This window comes from Taudactylus pleione, unplaced genomic scaffold (assembly GCF_031769625.1).
Source record: "Taudactylus pleione unplaced genomic scaffold, aTauple2 ptg002353l, whole genome shotgun sequence".
NCBI lineage: Eukaryota > Metazoa > Chordata > Amphibia > Anura > Myobatrachidae > Taudactylus > Taudactylus pleione.
In genome coordinates this window covers 73,149-80,700 of record NW_028286741.1, presented here as the reverse complement: position 1 = coordinate 80,700, position 7,552 = coordinate 73,149, and the positions used below count along the sequence as shown (strand labels likewise).

General features: G+C 38.4%; 1 pseudogene; it reads left to right on the top strand.

Annotated features, from left to right (window-relative positions):
- Positions 1-213: 213 nt before the first annotated feature.
- The window catches only part of LOC148431377 (uncharacterized), a 45,916-nt pseudogene continuing 38,577 nt past the window's right edge, over positions 214-7,552 (top strand).

Genomic DNA, 7,552 nt, shown 5'->3' with positions numbered 1-7,552 from the left:
TTGTGTAACATCCATGATTTTAAATATAATCTTTTTATTCTTGCAGGACAAATAAAGAGCAGAATTCCCACAAAGACTATTAGAAGACGTAGTGGTAAAAGGACATAGATCTCTGATTAAGCCAACTAAAGAAGCTATTTCTTCTTACACCTCTAAAGGATTCCCAAAACTATTCTCATTTTCTGGATAGCTAATTTGTTTCTCATCTAATACATGATGAGTCTCATAGGAAAGACACCGAATTTGTGCTCTGAGTGTGACAAATGCTTTACATATAAATCATATCTTATCTCACATCAGAGGATTCACACAGGAGAGAAACCATTTAGATGTTTTGAATGCAGCCAATGTTTTTCCACTAAGTCACAGTTTGTTATACATCAGAGGATTCATACAGGAGAGAAACCATTTACATGTTCTGAATGTAGCCAGTGTTTATCCCATAAGACACATCTTGTTATACATCAGAGGTTTCACACAGGAGAGAAACCATTTACATGTTCTGAATGCAGCCAGTGTTTTTCCCAAAAGACACATCTTGATGTACATCAGAGGAGTCACACAGGAGAGAAACCATTTACATGTTCTGAGTGCAGCAGGTGTTTTTCCAATTCGTCAAATCTTTATAGACATCAGAGGAGTCACACAGGAGAGAAACCATTTACATGCTCTGAATGCAGCAAGTGTTTTTCCTGTAAGTCACATCTTGTTAGACATCAGATGATACACACAGGAGAGAAGCTATTTACATGGTCTGAATGAAGGAAATATTTTTCCCAAATGTCAGAGCTTGTTATACATCAGAGGAGTCACACAGGAGAGAAACCATTTACATGTTCTAAATGCAGCAAGTGTTTTTCCTGTAAGTCACAGTTTGTTATACATCAGAGGAGTCACATAGCAGAGAAGCCATTTCCATGTTCTAAATGCAGCAAGTGTTTTTCCCATAAGTCACAGCTTGTTATACATCAGAGGAGTCACACAGGAGAGAAACCATTTACATGTTCTGAATGCAGCAAATGTTTTTCCTGTAAATCAAATCTTGTTACACATCAGAGCAGTCACACAGGAGAGAAACCATTTAGATGTTCTGAATGCAGCCAATGTTTTTCCACTAAGTCACATCTTGTTAGACATCAGATGATTCACATAGGAGATAAGTCATTTACATGTTCTGAATGCAGTAAATATTTTCCCAAAAGTCAGAGCTTGTTATACATCAGAGGAGTCTCACAGGAGAGAAGTCATTTACATGTTCTTAATGCAGCAAGTGTTTTTCCTGTAAGTCAGAAGTTTGTTATACATCAGAGGAGTCACATAGCAGAGAAGCCATTTACAATGCAGCAAGTGTTTTTCCTGTAAGTCATATCTTGTTATTCATCAGAGGAGTCACACAGGAGAGAAACCATTTACATGTTCTAAATGCAGCAAGTGTTTTTCCTGTAAGTCACAGTTTTTTATACATCAGAGGAGTCACATAGGAGAGAAGCCATTTACATGTTCTGAATGCAGCAAGTGTTTTTCCTGTAAGTCAAAACTTGTTACACATCAAATGATTCACACAGGAGAGAAACCATTTAAATGTTCTGAATGAAGGAAATGTTTTTCCTATAAGTCATGTCTTTCTACACATCAGAGGAGTCACACAGGAGAGAAACCATATAAATGCTTTGAATGTTGCAACTGTTTTAGTAGTAAAAGAACACTTATTAATCACATGTAGAGACACTCTAAGGCCCTGAATGTACGAGGGTTGTTCAAAAAGTATGCCTAAATGCTCACAACTCAAATTTTATTATAGATACAGATTTGAACATTTGCAGTAAAATACTTTGAAGTCTTAGTAACAGAATGACTCTACTAAAAAAATTCACCATCTGCCCTCAAACATTTTCTCCGCCTCTCAACCCAAGCTGTGAAGCCACTTTGGAAAAATTCCAGTAGTTGGTGTTTGACCCAGGAACGTATGGCATTTTTATCTCCCTCTGTCTTCAAAATGTTGACCACGGAGACAGTATTTGAGAGGGTCAAACAGATGAAAGTCAGAAGGAGCCAAATCAGGACTGTATGGTGGATGTGGAATTGTTGCCCACCCCATTTTGGCAATGGCCGCATATGTTGCCATCAAAGTGTGATGTCTGGCATTGTCGAGGTGTAAGATAATATTTGACAATGGAATTGTTGACCTTTTTTTGCGGATGGCTTCTTAAGTGTAATAAAGTATCGATCACTGTTGATTGATTGGTTTGATTCCAAGTAATCAATGAGAATAACACCTCAGCAATCCCAGAAGAATGTGGCCATGACTTTGTTTACAGATTGCTGTAATTTAATTTTTATTTTGGCCTAGGTGAACTTAGGTGTTTCCATTTCTTTGATTGGGCCTTTGTTTCTGGATCATAAAGGAATACCCGGGTCTCATCTCCTGTAATGACATTTTCCAAAAACATCTCAGGGTTGGCTTCAAAGTTGGTCAAAAGATTCATTGCACACTTCCACCCTCTGGGCCTTATGATCCCTGGTAAATTGATTTGAAACCCATTTAGCACACACTTTATGATATCCCAAATCATTTATTAGTGTTTCTACAGTGCCATGGCTACATTCAGGTTCATCACTGATATCTCTGATGGTCACACGACGGTCTTTCTGAATCATGGCATCGACTTTGTGTCGGTTCTCTGCTGTCACTGCAGTTGATGGTCTGCCACCATGAGGTTTGTTGCACATGGATGATTCTCCTGATTGAAAATGCTTCATCCACCTTCTGACATTGCTATAGTCAATTGTACACTCACCATACACTTTTTTCAGTCTTCTGTGGATTTCTGTAGCATTGCAGCCTTATTTTTCCAGAAATTCAATGATGGCTCTTTGTTTCAATCTGGATTCCATGGTATTTCTTGGACTACCTAAACAAAAATACATATATAGTTTGCAGACATAATAAACTACAGACTGAGAGTTTCAAATAAATGTTGCATATTATTTTAGAGTTATGAGCATTTAGGCATTACTTTTTGGACAACCCTCATATAATGTGTTTCTTAAGTAAGTTAAATAGCATCAATTCATTATATTTACAAGTGAGGACATTTTTTATATAAATCAATCTTGTTAAAAACTGGATAGGAGAATTATCTACATCTTATCCTCTGCACCAATATAATGTAATAAACAATGTGTATGGTGAAACCCCCAAAACTGTGTGAAATTATTATTTATTTGAAAATTAAATTTTTATTATAATGGCATAAACAGGGCCAGTGGCATCACTAGGGGGTCACACCAAAATTGTAGAGCTGCTCTGCTATTTTGTTGTCATGCCCTCAGATGGTGTCACCAAGCAGCGGTGATGTACGAATGCATGTGTCATACACACTGTACCCAGAGAGGCTGAGGGCTGCCTGGGCAAGACCCCAGTGCAGGCTTGCTGACATTCTGGCAACCCCCTCCTGGAATAGGTGCACTAGATGGTGCTATTAATTACAACTAATACAATAGTATACAACAAACGAGAGAGAATATTTTTTGGTGTAGTGCAGCATTTCTCAAACTGTGGGTCATGACCCCAGAGTGGGGCGTGCCCATCTCAGCAATGGGTCGCAGCTCACCCAAGTTAAATATCCTGGACCGGTCCTGAGTCCTTTTCGCCCGCTGCTATGATGGTCCGCAGCAGCATTTGCACCAGCAGTCCCCTGCTAGCTCCTCCTTCCAACCTTTACTGTGATTAATACGCATGTGACGTCACAACATCCGAGCATCATGATGTCAAGACATCCGAGCATCATGATGTCACCCCGTCTCAGTCACAGTAAAGGGAGCCTTAGTGCAGCCTGCGTTACTGTAGTTGTAGGACAAGAACTGGTTATCTGCTGCCCCAGCTAGTGGCAGACTTAAGTATTGAAAGCAAGAACATTTATTTTATATTAAGTAAAATGGAGAACTATGGTCATAATTTAAATTAAGGTGATGTGTATAAAATGTATATATATTACCCCCATTGTCCATTTTCCCTTTGTTTGTTTCATGACCAACATCTTTCTTATATATTTTTATGCCATAAAAAATATCTAAGGAAGATGATGGGCAAGGAGGGTAAATGTGCATACATTTTATACACATCACCCTCTTACCCCCATGCCCATCATTTTATATATTTTGATGCCCATCATCTTTCGTATATATTTTTATGGCATACAAGCATATAAGGAATATGATGGTCTTAAAAATATAAAAGGACAGATTTATTATAGTGGCATGGATCGTACTACTATAACTCTTCCTGCTTTGCCTCATTACTGAGCCAAAGCAGGAAGCACTAACAATGAGATGCAAGAACATCTCATCTGCTGGAGTGGGGGAGTGAAAACTCCCCCCTCCAGTGATTCCTGCCTGAGTACACAGCACATCAGCCTAGTGCTGATGCACTGTGTCTCCCGGCTGGCTCCAATGGGCATGCGCAGGCTCTTGAAAGCATCAGGAGATCCCATGTGCAGTCCCCGGCGCTGCCAGCCCATGCTACAAGGGAAAGTGCTGTCCCAGCTATGGTGATAGGGCAACCACTTCTTCCCCATATTTGCAGTTAATACATGTATCCCATAATGGCATAAAATAGAAGTGGAATTATGAGGCATAAACTGTAAGTGCATATTACCCCCCCTCCTTGTCCATCATCCTTATATATTTGTATGTAATATATTATATGTATTTTTATATAAGAAGGCTAATGGACATAAATGTATTGAAGATGATGGGCAATGGGGGGTGATGTACACTTACATTTTATGCCTCACCCCATTTTGCCCATTATCCTTCTTATATATTTTATGCCATAAAACTACACAGGGGTGGTACAATAAGTTAGGTAACAAGACCACTCACATGTGTAATATTCACTGTTTCATTCTAATTTACCACCAGTCCAGAGCAGGTAGGCCACTATTTCCCTTCATATCCATTAGAAGACTGCACCTGATATCAAGTCAAATCAGAAGCTGAAACTTATATCCAACTTGTGTACCATGATAACGTCATGTCACAGAAACAGGTATGGGTTTGGTGCACCACCTTTTATAATGGCAGGACAGATGTTGAAGCTGAGCAATGCTGCTATTGGGAAGTACTGGACCATTATCCCTATAGCCCTGACCTTGCGCTGTCCAAATCAATTTGTCAGATATGATCGCTTGCAATTATTATCTGACGATTTAGTCATCTATGGTCGGATGTTGAATTGCTTGGATGCTACCCTGCGACAGCACAATTCGTATATGCACAAATATATTTATATCTCTACAGAATTTGATCAGAGTGTGGGAGACAGGTCTGGTGTGTATGTTGGTGGGTGGTTGGATATGTATTGAGAAGACTCCGCATACTGAACTAGTATGCCTGTAACAAATAATTGAAATGTACACAGAAACTAGCATGCTAAAAAGAAGTTATCTAAATGAAAATTAAGGGTTATTGTAAAAGAACCTGCAGGTCATTTGCAATTGTGCGCCTCTTTGTTCAGTGCTAGCCTGGTACAGGGGAACTGGAATTTTGGACTGTGAATAGGTAGAGGAAAACCATTGAAATAGTTAATTAGAATGTGGCTCCTACCAGCAGCTGTGGGTAATAGACTTCTATTTGCATCTTGGAACTAGTCCAGGCAATACTTGGATGTTTAAATGTGTCAGAAATATATTTATGCATTAAATTACATAATTCACGCATACAGCACAAGGTTGCTCCGTGCATTCGACGATGATCATATACACTTATTTACATTAATAAAAGGTTCCTACATAATATGGTTTATGTTAGAAATAAAAGTTATAATAAGAAATGCATGTATTTGATAACTAAGGCATAGAGCAATGTAAACATATCATGTTTAGTATCCAACTGATGCTCTGTTCCTTTGCAGGCTTCCAGTTCTGACAACGAGGAAGCCACATCATGTATTCCCGAAATATGGATCATCAAGAGAATTTGGTTATATTGGGAAATGTTGTATGTATTAAAGGGGTTACTTTTAATTAGTTATGCAGAGGGAAGACTACACAAAGAAACAGCCCCAAGACCAAGCCATCCCCCTAATGACACTATATGAACTGTCCAATGAGAGGATCAAGCTGGATCAAGAACCAATGAAACAGTGTTTGTCTGTCCCAATTGTGTTGATACATCTTGGAAGAGTATTTATGTTTGCACAATGGACTAGGCCAGTAGTCATTACATGTTTGATGACCACAGACATCTGCATTGATCGGCTGGGACCTGGTACCAGTGCGTTCATACACCGAGTGATTTCCATCTCTTTGGACCATTGATGAAGCACCTGGGTGGAAGGCACTTTGCAACCAACGGTGAAGTTCTTTAAGCCATCATGTCCTGGTTTCAGGCAATTGCCTTGGTACCATTGGAACAAATGCTTAGACAAGTATGGGGACTATGCGGAAAAATAATCTGTACCAAGGCCATACTATTGATAATATGTATATGAACGAGTTGAATTAATTTATGCAATGAGAGGTTGTTACCTTATTTATTAAACCACTGTCGTATAAGGAAGCATAGAATAAATATATATATATATATATATATATAAAAATATCGGTAAGATGATGTGCAGTCACCCCCCCATGTCCATCGTCTTCCTTATAAGAAGAGCATTAAATCTAGTTTTTTCTTTGCCAGTTGCACATCAGTGAGTGAAATGGACCATTCTCTTCAAAAGAGTGGCAGAAAGTAAAGCAATGATGGTGAATTAGTTGCCAGTAGCAACAAAAGATATGCTGCCAGTGATGATTCAAGTAGTAATAAAAAGGCAAGAAACCAGAAATAGATCCAAAATCTTTGGAATATAGTTTTACTTGAACTGGCTCGGAGGAAGCACTGCATCCACAGTTCATGGTGTGTGGTGAAGTTCTTGCTAAAGAGAGCTTAAAACCATCCAAAATGATCATACACCTACAGACAAAACACAGTTCTCTGCAAACCAAACCAATGAGTAAATATATAAAGAAAAGGACATAAAAAATGGCAAATTGGATACTGAATAGAAGTATACAGCTAGTAGCCCAATTATGTGGCATATGCAAAAGACATGTAAAATGATGAATGAACATCATGGCCCTCCAAATCATGAAGCTATATCAAAAGGTATATGGGAATATGTATAAATACATATATATATGAAAATAATCGCATATATGATGCAAGGATGAAAACGAGAAAAAGGCTCTTGTCCGGGCACAACCTGGTTGAAGAATAGTTTCAAAGCACCTCCAGGGATGAAATGGTCTAACATACAACAAAAGATGGAAAAATGTCTGGTTAGGACTATAACTGTACAGTAGATGTTTTAAAAAGTAATATTGTTAATATATAATGAATGAAGCATATAGGGTCTGTTAACAGATTAACCTCCTGTTGGCTCCTCCTGTTATATATATATATATATATATATATATATATACTCCACAGACAAAAAACCTTACGGTTTTACATGTCCCATTAAGGCTTCTTAGACATGATCTGAATTTCACAAAACCTACTGAAT